Here is a 9,608-nt window from a genome sequence, read left to right on the forward strand (position 1 = left end):
ATTAATTTTTACCTAATCGGATGTTTACGTTTTTTCAGTATTAATAAATATTTCAAAAACTATATTTTAATAAAACACCTTCCCACTTCCATTTCTTAAAAAAAAAAAAAAAAAAAAAACCTCTTCCACCCTTCTTCCAGCTTGAGATGAGGTGCAGGCTCTTCGGATTCTCTTCTTTTTTTTTTTTTTTATTAGATCAAAAATGGCTCTTCACTCAAAAGAACGTTGCCGACCCCTGATGTAGGCTGTAGCTATCGTTAGCTTATAAGAAAGATTTGATCAGATGAATGAAATATTGTCGGCTTTTCATCTTATTCTAAAATCAGAAAACTTCATGAATTTATATGAAATTGCGAGAGAAACGAAATGTCAACATCTTGAAGGCGTTGAAAAAATTCAAGGTGTTGAAGCGACATCGATGCCAACGAGTTACGTCAAGAAATCCAATCTTTGCAGCTTAGTTTAAGAGGAAAAATTTTGGTTGCTTAGAATTGACATTTATTGAAGAAAAAAAACAGTTGAATTATATGCCAACATCACCATTTCTCTTCGGATATTATTAACATTGCCAAATTACCGTTCCGTGAGAGGGGAGTTTAAGTCTCAAAATGATGAAAACATATATTCACGAGCAACAATTGGCCAAGAAAGAATTAATGGTGGCCATTATGTCAATAGAACAATATGTACTAGAAGATATAAAAATATTACACGTTAAAAATATTAAATATAAAGTAATGGATGTGAAAACTTGAGTTTATAGAAATAATTAAAGTTTAAATAAATAATTAAGGTTTGATTAATTTTTGGGTGTTTCCTTTATTTTTCAATTTTACGCATTCTACCTTAAATGTTTGCAGGAGGGGCCCCAGATGGATATTTCGCCCGGAGCCGACAGCAGTCTATGTATCTCTCATCAGATAGCAGTTAGTGAAAAAAGCCAAACAAGACATATCTTAAACCATGTCACTGATTTCTCATCACAATGCTATGTGATGAGAAATCAGTTAGTGCTCAAACTAGCTGCCATAACATGGTTTTATCTTCTAAACAAATTAACCTATTGACAAGGACATCTGTTACAAAGTAGTGCAATACCCTGGCAACTCGTTACAAAGTAACCTTTTTTATGCTGTGAGAGTTAACACAATTGCAGTTTTAAGATTTTGCAGCTTCCTTTCGTCTGGTAAAAACAGACAACAGGAACAAAATAGTCCTGAAAATATCTTATAAAGATAGATGTGTGACCCTTTAAGAATTTTAAAGTGTTGTGGCTTTTTTTTTTTTTTTTGTAAAATGTTCCCAATTTACAAGAGTTTACTGTAATGGTATTAACAAAGTATAGTATTTTATGATTGTGTTATACGACCTTAATTTTATTAAAAATCTTTGATGAAAATCCGAATACAGTACACGAGGGAAACCTCCAGCGGAGTCACCCAGACTGCGTCAGAGGTTAGTGTGAATCCAATCCATTCCAGGTCGCCATTTCGCATGACCACATCTTTGAGAGAGAGAGAGAGAGAGAGAGAGAGAGAGAGAGAGAGAGAGAGAGAGAGAGAGAGAGAGAGAGAGAGAGAAGATATGGAAGTAATGTGAGGTGAGGAAATTGACAGTATTCGTTTGAGTAATGTTGATGGAAAGTTCAAGATATTCAATTGATTGGTGAAAAGCCACAGTGGTTGGAGCTTGATCCACCTTTTCCAGAAGTTGCGTTACTATTGAACTACCTTTGGGCTCAGCTTCTCGATTTGGGAGGAAAATCAAAAATAGTATTTTGTAAACAGTCTATGTCACAGAAGCCAGACTTTTTCTATTACTAGGGAAATTTCTGAGAGAGTTCAAAATGTGTTGTTTCATATTGTGAAATCTTTCACGACGAGTTGCCCAACTCCTTTGCATAGGACTGCTGCTTTTCCTGTTCAACTCAAAATTTATATGATCGTAATAAATAAATAAATATATAAATTTTCTGTTTATACTCCGGGACGACCAAACGGTCAGAGGAGTTCACAAGATAGACAGAATACAAGAAACAGCATCGTATTCAGCAGTCACGGGCTTGAACCCCTGTCACTCAAGGCACGTGTACTTATGCACCCGCGCGCCTGACCACTAGGCTACGGCCACCGAACTCGTGTAGATATCTGGAGATTGCACAATCCTGAAGTAAGGGACTGTTTTAGGTAAAATGGGTACAACGTTGGTTTGTTTCTATATCTTTTAAGGAGCGTAAAAACTCCATAAGGCACCAGGCTTGGAACATGGTTGTCCTAGGTTCATAGAAAAATTGTTTTTTAGAAATTTCTAGTTTACCTATTTCGTTCGTGGAAACACTTACTGTATTAAATAAGCAAAAAAAAAAAAAAAAAAAAAAAAATCAGGCATCGTAGACAGAGTGGTACCTTAAAATAAAAAAAGGTCTGGAAAATTATGTGGTAATGCAATTGAAGACGAATTGCATTGCTTGATATGGATTATAAGTTCAATGCAAAAATAAATAAAGGCTAGGCTTTTCAATATTGTATAAAGGTTTCAAGTGTATGAAATTACAAATAGGTCAATTTACTGTTAATGTTTTTAACAAGAGATTTGGATAGCTTATGTTAAGTACAGAAACTGTCCACATGCTGTTCATCTTGAAAAGACTATTTATGAGGATGAATATTTAAATAAGATTCTGTAACCCGTGAATGTGGACAATGAAAGTCTGCAGTTTTTGTTAATAAAAAGTATTCATAGTTGTAACTAGCACGAAATTATAATTAACGGCACACTGTCAACTAATACTGTTATGCAGTGGGCTCGTCTTCTGCTGCTCTTATTGATTTTTCCAATATCTTATATGGAAGAGGCTATTGAGCCGCCCGTTGTTTTTCTCTGCTTTAATTATAAATGGCAACTTAACGATTTTTATGAAATCTAGTTTTCTATAATGACTACTCTTATACCGCGTGAATATAGTTTATTTAGATAACTAAAATCCCTATACATTAAGGTTGATTAATTTAGTTCTTAATGGTGAATTAGCAACTAAGGCCATAATGCACCAAGTCATATATTAAAATAGCGTTTTTCGGAATTGAGATATTTCGGCTAGAAACAACCTGTGTATGGTCTGAGGACGGGTTCCGGCAAGGTTCCTGAGATGTATAGTGATTTAATTATTAGCTAAATAAACTATCTTAATATTCACATAGCAGTCATTATACAAAACTAGATTTCATGGAAATCCACAACGTAATTTTCTGTACTCTACAATTAAGGGATGGCATGTTTTTCACCACTTAGTTAAGCGAATAGGGGAACTGTGCGAAAGGGGCAAAAAATATGATGTGCTTCCCTATTTTTTAATTAATAAAGTGAGCTGACCTTGGATATAGTGCAATACCACAGCAACTCATTGTATTGATTAATGTGTACTGGGAAGTGCTCCAGGCACTTCCTTGTTGTGTCCCAAAAACAGCATAACGCGGTTTGGACAAAATACAAAATTTATCTATTTTTTGATAAAGCGAGCTGACCCTGAAAGCAGTGCAATACCAGGGCAACTCGTGGCATAGATGGAACAAGCTCCAATCACTTCGCCGCCTTCCAAAAATCAGTTTAATTTCTTGAGCCCCTATGGGGCCTGCATCAGATATTAAGCTGATAAGAACAGATTTTATATTAGATTTGTGGTCCAATATAAGAGCCTGTAATAGAAAGAGAAAAAGCTTAAGAAAGTAAACGAAAAGAAGACTGTAGTAAGAGAAAAGCAATCTGTTCGGAAAGGAAAGACTCCGGCTATTTTTGGGACCAAGGTCCCTCTCAGTTATCGTTGTTTATATCTATATGGGCCCCACCAACTAAGAGATGTTACTCTGTTGGGTGGCTGACAGAATAGTCGCCTGGAGTAGGCCTGCCTTGCCCAACTTAGAACTTCATCTCAGACTACTTCAGCTCACAGCTCCAAGAGAAAAATCTAAGATGAATCATAAATACAAGGTAATAAAACAAGAAAGGTTTAAACTAGAAACTAAAAAAGCTACTTATATAAACAAATCTAACTAGTCGGCAAATTACTGATGGTTGACACTATCTACGCATGAAGTGCGCAGCCCCCAAAACTTCAAATTTTATCCAAAAAAGATACATATGCCATCCTGCAAATATTCTGAACTGTGAAATTCTTATTACCGAAAATTTTATTTTTCCCGACTTTCCAAATCGGAAATTAACTCATAAATTAAAAACCCTATAATTAATTGCTTGTTTCTCATGGATGGAGTAAACTGTAGGTAAATTATCTCGCTTTCTCCCAAAGGTGCTGTAAGTTTAGGTGTTCATCTGTTGAGGTGTTCAAAAGAATCTACAAAGAGATCAGCACTTATAAAAATTCCCTTTAACTCACCCTTAGAGTTTTCTACCAAAATGTCCGGAGCCTCCGTAATAAGCTTGAAACTCTCGAACAACTCTTGTTGTCCAACAGCATGGATGTAATTTGTCTATCAGAAACATGGCTTGAACCTGACCAGGAGTCAATAGCCTATGCTCCGGCCGCTGGATTTTCATCGTTCTTCACATCAAGATCTCAATTTAGAGGCGGCGGTGTTGCCATCTTCGTCAAGAATTCCAACCTGAAATTTGTGCACGTCACATTTAGCAACTCCTTATGTTATGAAGCAATACTCGTGACTGTGAAGTTTAATGCCTGTTTAATCGATTTAGTGGCAATCTACATACCCCCAGCTCCAGATATTGCAACAATTGACGATGCTACCAGCTGGATAATGAGTAAGTTACACCCTTCTGCTACGCACATTCTCTGCGGCGATTTTAACCTTCCATCCCACCTGAGCCCTCTCCTTCAACAACTAATGAACAATCTCTCTCCATTAAAGTTCACGATTATCAATGAGGAGCCAACGCGAGGCGCCAATCGCCTTGACCTGATTCTATGTTCTGGAATTTGCAGAGTCGACATTCCACCAGAAACGTCCTTCAATTCATATCACGACCCAATTGCATTACTTCTTGTTCTGCCTTTGCCCAGCTTCAATTGCCTTAATACTGTTGAAAAGAAAATCATATTCTCTCCGAATTTTCTGAATCCAAAAAAGTGCCTCGAGGCAGCGCAGTCTATTCCATGGCATGTGCTTGATGGATGTGACCCAATCCTCGCAGTTGACCTAATAACAAGATGGATAAATACAGTCACCCTCTATGCGTCAGCCAAAACCGTACACATTTCTCCAAGCTTGGTGGACCAAAGATCTAGCGCGCAGTTTCCACAACAAGCAGTACCTTCACAGGCAGTGGAAAATCTCTGGCACAACCCAAGATCGAATCCTATACTCCAGACCAAGAGCTATGTTCAACAGACTCAAGGCATCAGCAATAAAGAGATACACCGATACTACATTGTCTAAAGGAAATGCGCCATACTCATCAAGACACAGTTGCATTAATTCAAATCTTGATCTAGATAACTGGATGGACTACATTTCAAGATTCAAAACCAATTCCGCTTCTGAAATCCCTCTCCAAAATTCTCAATTTGCTTCTACTGATGACCTCTCCATAATTTCCATCACAAGACAGCAACCGATATATGCGATTAACTCCCTGCATCCATCTAGTACCGCAGGATGTGAAAAGATACCTCATTTCATAATCAAATGCCCCTATGTCCTAGATGCATTACTCTCGATCTACAACTCTGTTCTTTCCACACGAGTTTTCCCTGCTCAATGGAATGAATACTCTGTGAGGCCACTACCTAAGGTTAAAGCACCAACAAGCCTAAAAGATTTCAGACCAATCGCAACTTCTTCCACCCTCCTCAAAACTTCTAGAAAAGGTACTCCTTCCAGCATTAAACAAACAGCTGATGCCACAGAAGCCGAAACAGTTCCATTTCCCAGTCGAAAATAGATCCACCATAACAAACCTCATGGCCGCACAGACATCAATTCTTCAAGCCTTCAAAACTAAATCTGAATTAGCTATAGTGTATGCCGATATTGAAGCTGCTTTTGACAGCCTAGACGTCACAGCCCATCTCAGTCTTCTGCAATTCTTCTTCAGGATTAATGGAGACCTACTAGCTTTCCTCACCGCCTTATTGAGGAATAGAAGTGTCCACCTCACTCTGAAGAAGATCTACTTCACAAGAAAAATCAATGCAGGAGTCCCACAAGGTGGTGTCCTGTCTGGCCTTCTTTTTTCAGCCATTCTGATTCCTTCCATGAGTCCTCGGGATGATGCTATAATATATGCCGACGATATAAAGTTTCTTACATTAATCCCACCGTCTGCAAACCCAATGACAATTACGTCCTCCATCACAGAGAACTTGACCGCCCTTTCAACTTACTTGAAGATGTTTGAATTAAACCTTAACCCTTCAAAATCTGCAATAATGATTTACTCATTGAAACACCAACCAACAATAATTCAACCTTCAGTTTTAGGTACTCTCATCCCAGTAGTTACCTGTCATAAGGATCTCGGTGTCTATTTTGATCCGAAGCTGAAATTTAATATTCACACAGAATACCTCCGGAAACGATTTAACACCCTACGCTGGAGAGCGAAACAACACTTACTTCAGTCCAACGATGCCGCAACCACTACCAGATATCTTCAAACCACTGTTTACCCGGCTATTTTATACGCTGCTGAGATTTGGGCATCTGCGTCGCCCTCACTTCAAAAACCGGTGTTCTCGTGTGAATACTGGACCCTGAAATGGGCCACAAATAAGCAGCGCCGACCCCCTCAATTGAGAACAACTGACATGGCTGAGCAGCTAAATGTACCCAGGCTCCTGAGGTTAAGTGACAGCAGGCGTTTAATGACTTCAGTAAAAATGTACACAGGAGTGATAAACGCCCCAAACATCTGGGATTTCTGTCAGTGGCAGAATCCTCCGCCATCCTTGAGGTCAGAGCCTACACTAACCCTCAAATACAACCGGCTAAAAAAACTGTGTAGTCGGTTCCTACTTGCCCAGGCACTCCCTAAAATTCAGGCACTGCTCCGTCTTGGAGTCGACCTTCAGAAATTGACTACCGACTACAAATACCGTCACATGCTTCTCGAGTGGATTACATCTGTGGAACTGGGATAATTTCCTCCATAGACGTCAGTCCTCATATTTTCATTATTATAATTTCATTTTTACATGTTTAATTTTGTGTAATTAATAATTTCCATGTAACGGTAAAAAATTTTTTTGCCAATTAATCTCATTTATAATGTAAAACTCCTGGTCATGTCGCCGTGATGAGTATTATTGTCTCTAGTACAAATTCTGTACTTATCAGCAATAAAGAATTTTATTTATTTAAGAAAGCTTTATAAAAATGTCCAAATCTGATTCGCAAACACGATACAAAAAAAATGTTCTACGGTTTCTCATTCGATACAAAAGGCACAAAGTCTATTTCCGGTTCCCTTATAATTCTATTTTATTTTGTTTTCATGTAGTATTCATACCCAATTCTCCACGACAGCTCAATCCTGGATATCCAGTGGTATTATGCAACTGGCAAAAAAAAAAAAAAAAACATGACGCTTTACCTACACCAAGGTCAACTTTGTCTGTTGGCCTGGAATATAATTTAAAGATCCCTTCATATATTTCTTTACTGCTTTTCAGTGTATGATTAATAATAACGGTTGATTTTAAATCTTCACAAACTTTAATTAAGACCTTATAGTACTCTGGAATATCCAGAGTACGAGGACCCTGATAATCCATGCAACCGAACAGATTCTGCTCAAATCCTGAGAAAAAAAATTTCCAATACACTGCCTGCCTCCGTGACTGCCATTCAACAATCTACGCAGATCCATTATGTCACTTGTTAAAATCCACTAAGAGATTTTAGGTATGGCAAATCTCCCATATTATTTTCTCTGCTGTACATATACTTGCTTTACCTCTTGTCTGCGATAGTTCCAGAAAAACTGAAACAAAAGTCCAGATATCTGCCTCTGCACACTAACACTTATACTAGTCACATTTAAGTAACAAGATCTTAGGCATATTAACTGTTTTTATTATCAAAACCCTGTGATACAAGTTGGCCCTAAGGAAAATTTTCCTTAAGTTCAATTGGCCTTAGAGCCAATTTCCACTGTTTTTTTTTTTTTTATTATTATTTGTTTTATTTCTCTTGTGGGGACGGTAATGGTCTGCTCAAATTTAACCCCAAGAATTTTAATACCTCGCGACTCGATTTGAAGACCTGGTATGACGTCAAACTTCTCCTTTCCAAAAACTTAACTTGGTTTTAGCACAGTTTATACCCAATCCCGCAACAACTTTAAACTGTTGACAGACGCGAAAGAACTGTTTCAGAAAAAAAAAAGAAGCATCCCTTAAAGTCGCAACAAGATCATCAGCATAAGCTAACGTCTTGCATGATTCGCAAGGCTGTTCGAGTTCAGAGGGTGGGAGGGGAAGGTATGAAAAATGGGAGAAGATATAAGTAGTTCTGAAAAAAAGTGCTGTAGCTTTCGAAAAGGAGTGTGGGGAAGTGAAATGTATTTAGTGGGAAACTGCGGAGGTAAAAGAATATTTAAAGAAATAGAGTGATACGACGAGGAGCATCAAGGATTTTCCATATACAAGAAGCAGAAGCTGCACATAGTATCGAGACCCGGTCTCTGTTTCTGTTATGATGTACACGTAAACGGTGTACGTATACATCACAGCCGACCCGACAGAGACCAGAAAGGAAGAATAAAATAATAAATAAACTATAAAATAAAAATAATAATGATAAATAAAAATCTGTGGAAAGAAAAGTATAAAATTTAAACTCAAAAACATCTAAGAGATGGAGCAAAAACAAGAGGACTTACTGTCTGTATGGACCGGAAGACGTTGTTGTCAATGGTGATTGAAGGAGGGCTAAGTGTTCACTTGCGGTATATATATGTCAGTCGAAGTAGCCCCGTGTAGGGGGAGATGTAAAATCGTAATCCGCCACTGGACTCGTGTGAGGGGAAGTGAGCAATTAAACAGTTCAGGCAAAAAGCCAGCAGAGGGAGAAACAAAAACTAACAAAGTAGTGTGGAAAAGACACTAAACTTTGTAATAGAAGAAACAAGTAATGATAGTAGAGAAATAGCATCTCGATAATGCTTTCGGCCAGCCTAATTGCTCACGAGAAATAAAATGTAGTAAAAAGAACGGCTGAAAGTAATTGAAATGGTGGTGAATAAAGTAGTGCTCGCGCAGTCCGGGGTTGCAAGCCCGTACCACAGATGGCCCTTGGATGGATGACTAGACAACTGGCTCATGTGTTTAATAGTCAATAGTGGCAACGTTAAAGAAATCAAAATATGATAAAGAATGAGATAAAAAATAATATAAGAATACACAAAAACGATGACAAGACAAGAAACATATACCCCCACCCCCCCGCCAACAGACAATCCGTGGGCACACGCTTTCCACACTGTGAGACACGACAGAGTCAAGGGGGTATGAAACTATATAATATATACAAGCCAGAATGATTAGCCTACTGACATGTTTAGACCTGGGTCGCAGTTTGTAATATTTTTAAATTTAAATGTTAAATGCTTTTGTGAAGTGATGGCAGAGGAAA

General features: G+C 37.9%; 1 pseudogene; it reads right to left on the reverse strand.

Moving 5' to 3' along the window:
- Positions 1-3,509: 3,509 nt before the first annotated feature.
- LOC150076990 (U2 spliceosomal RNA) lies at positions 3,510-3,714 on the reverse strand (annotated as a pseudogene).
- Positions 3,715-9,608: the final 5,894 nt, after the last annotated feature.

The sequence above is a fragment of the Mastigoproctus giganteus genome, chromosome 12 (assembly GCF_048544385.1).
Source record: "Mastigoproctus giganteus isolate SK-2022 chromosome 12, ASM4854438v1, whole genome shotgun sequence".
Taxonomy (NCBI): domain Eukaryota; kingdom Metazoa; phylum Arthropoda; class Arachnida; order Uropygi; family Thelyphonidae; genus Mastigoproctus; species Mastigoproctus giganteus.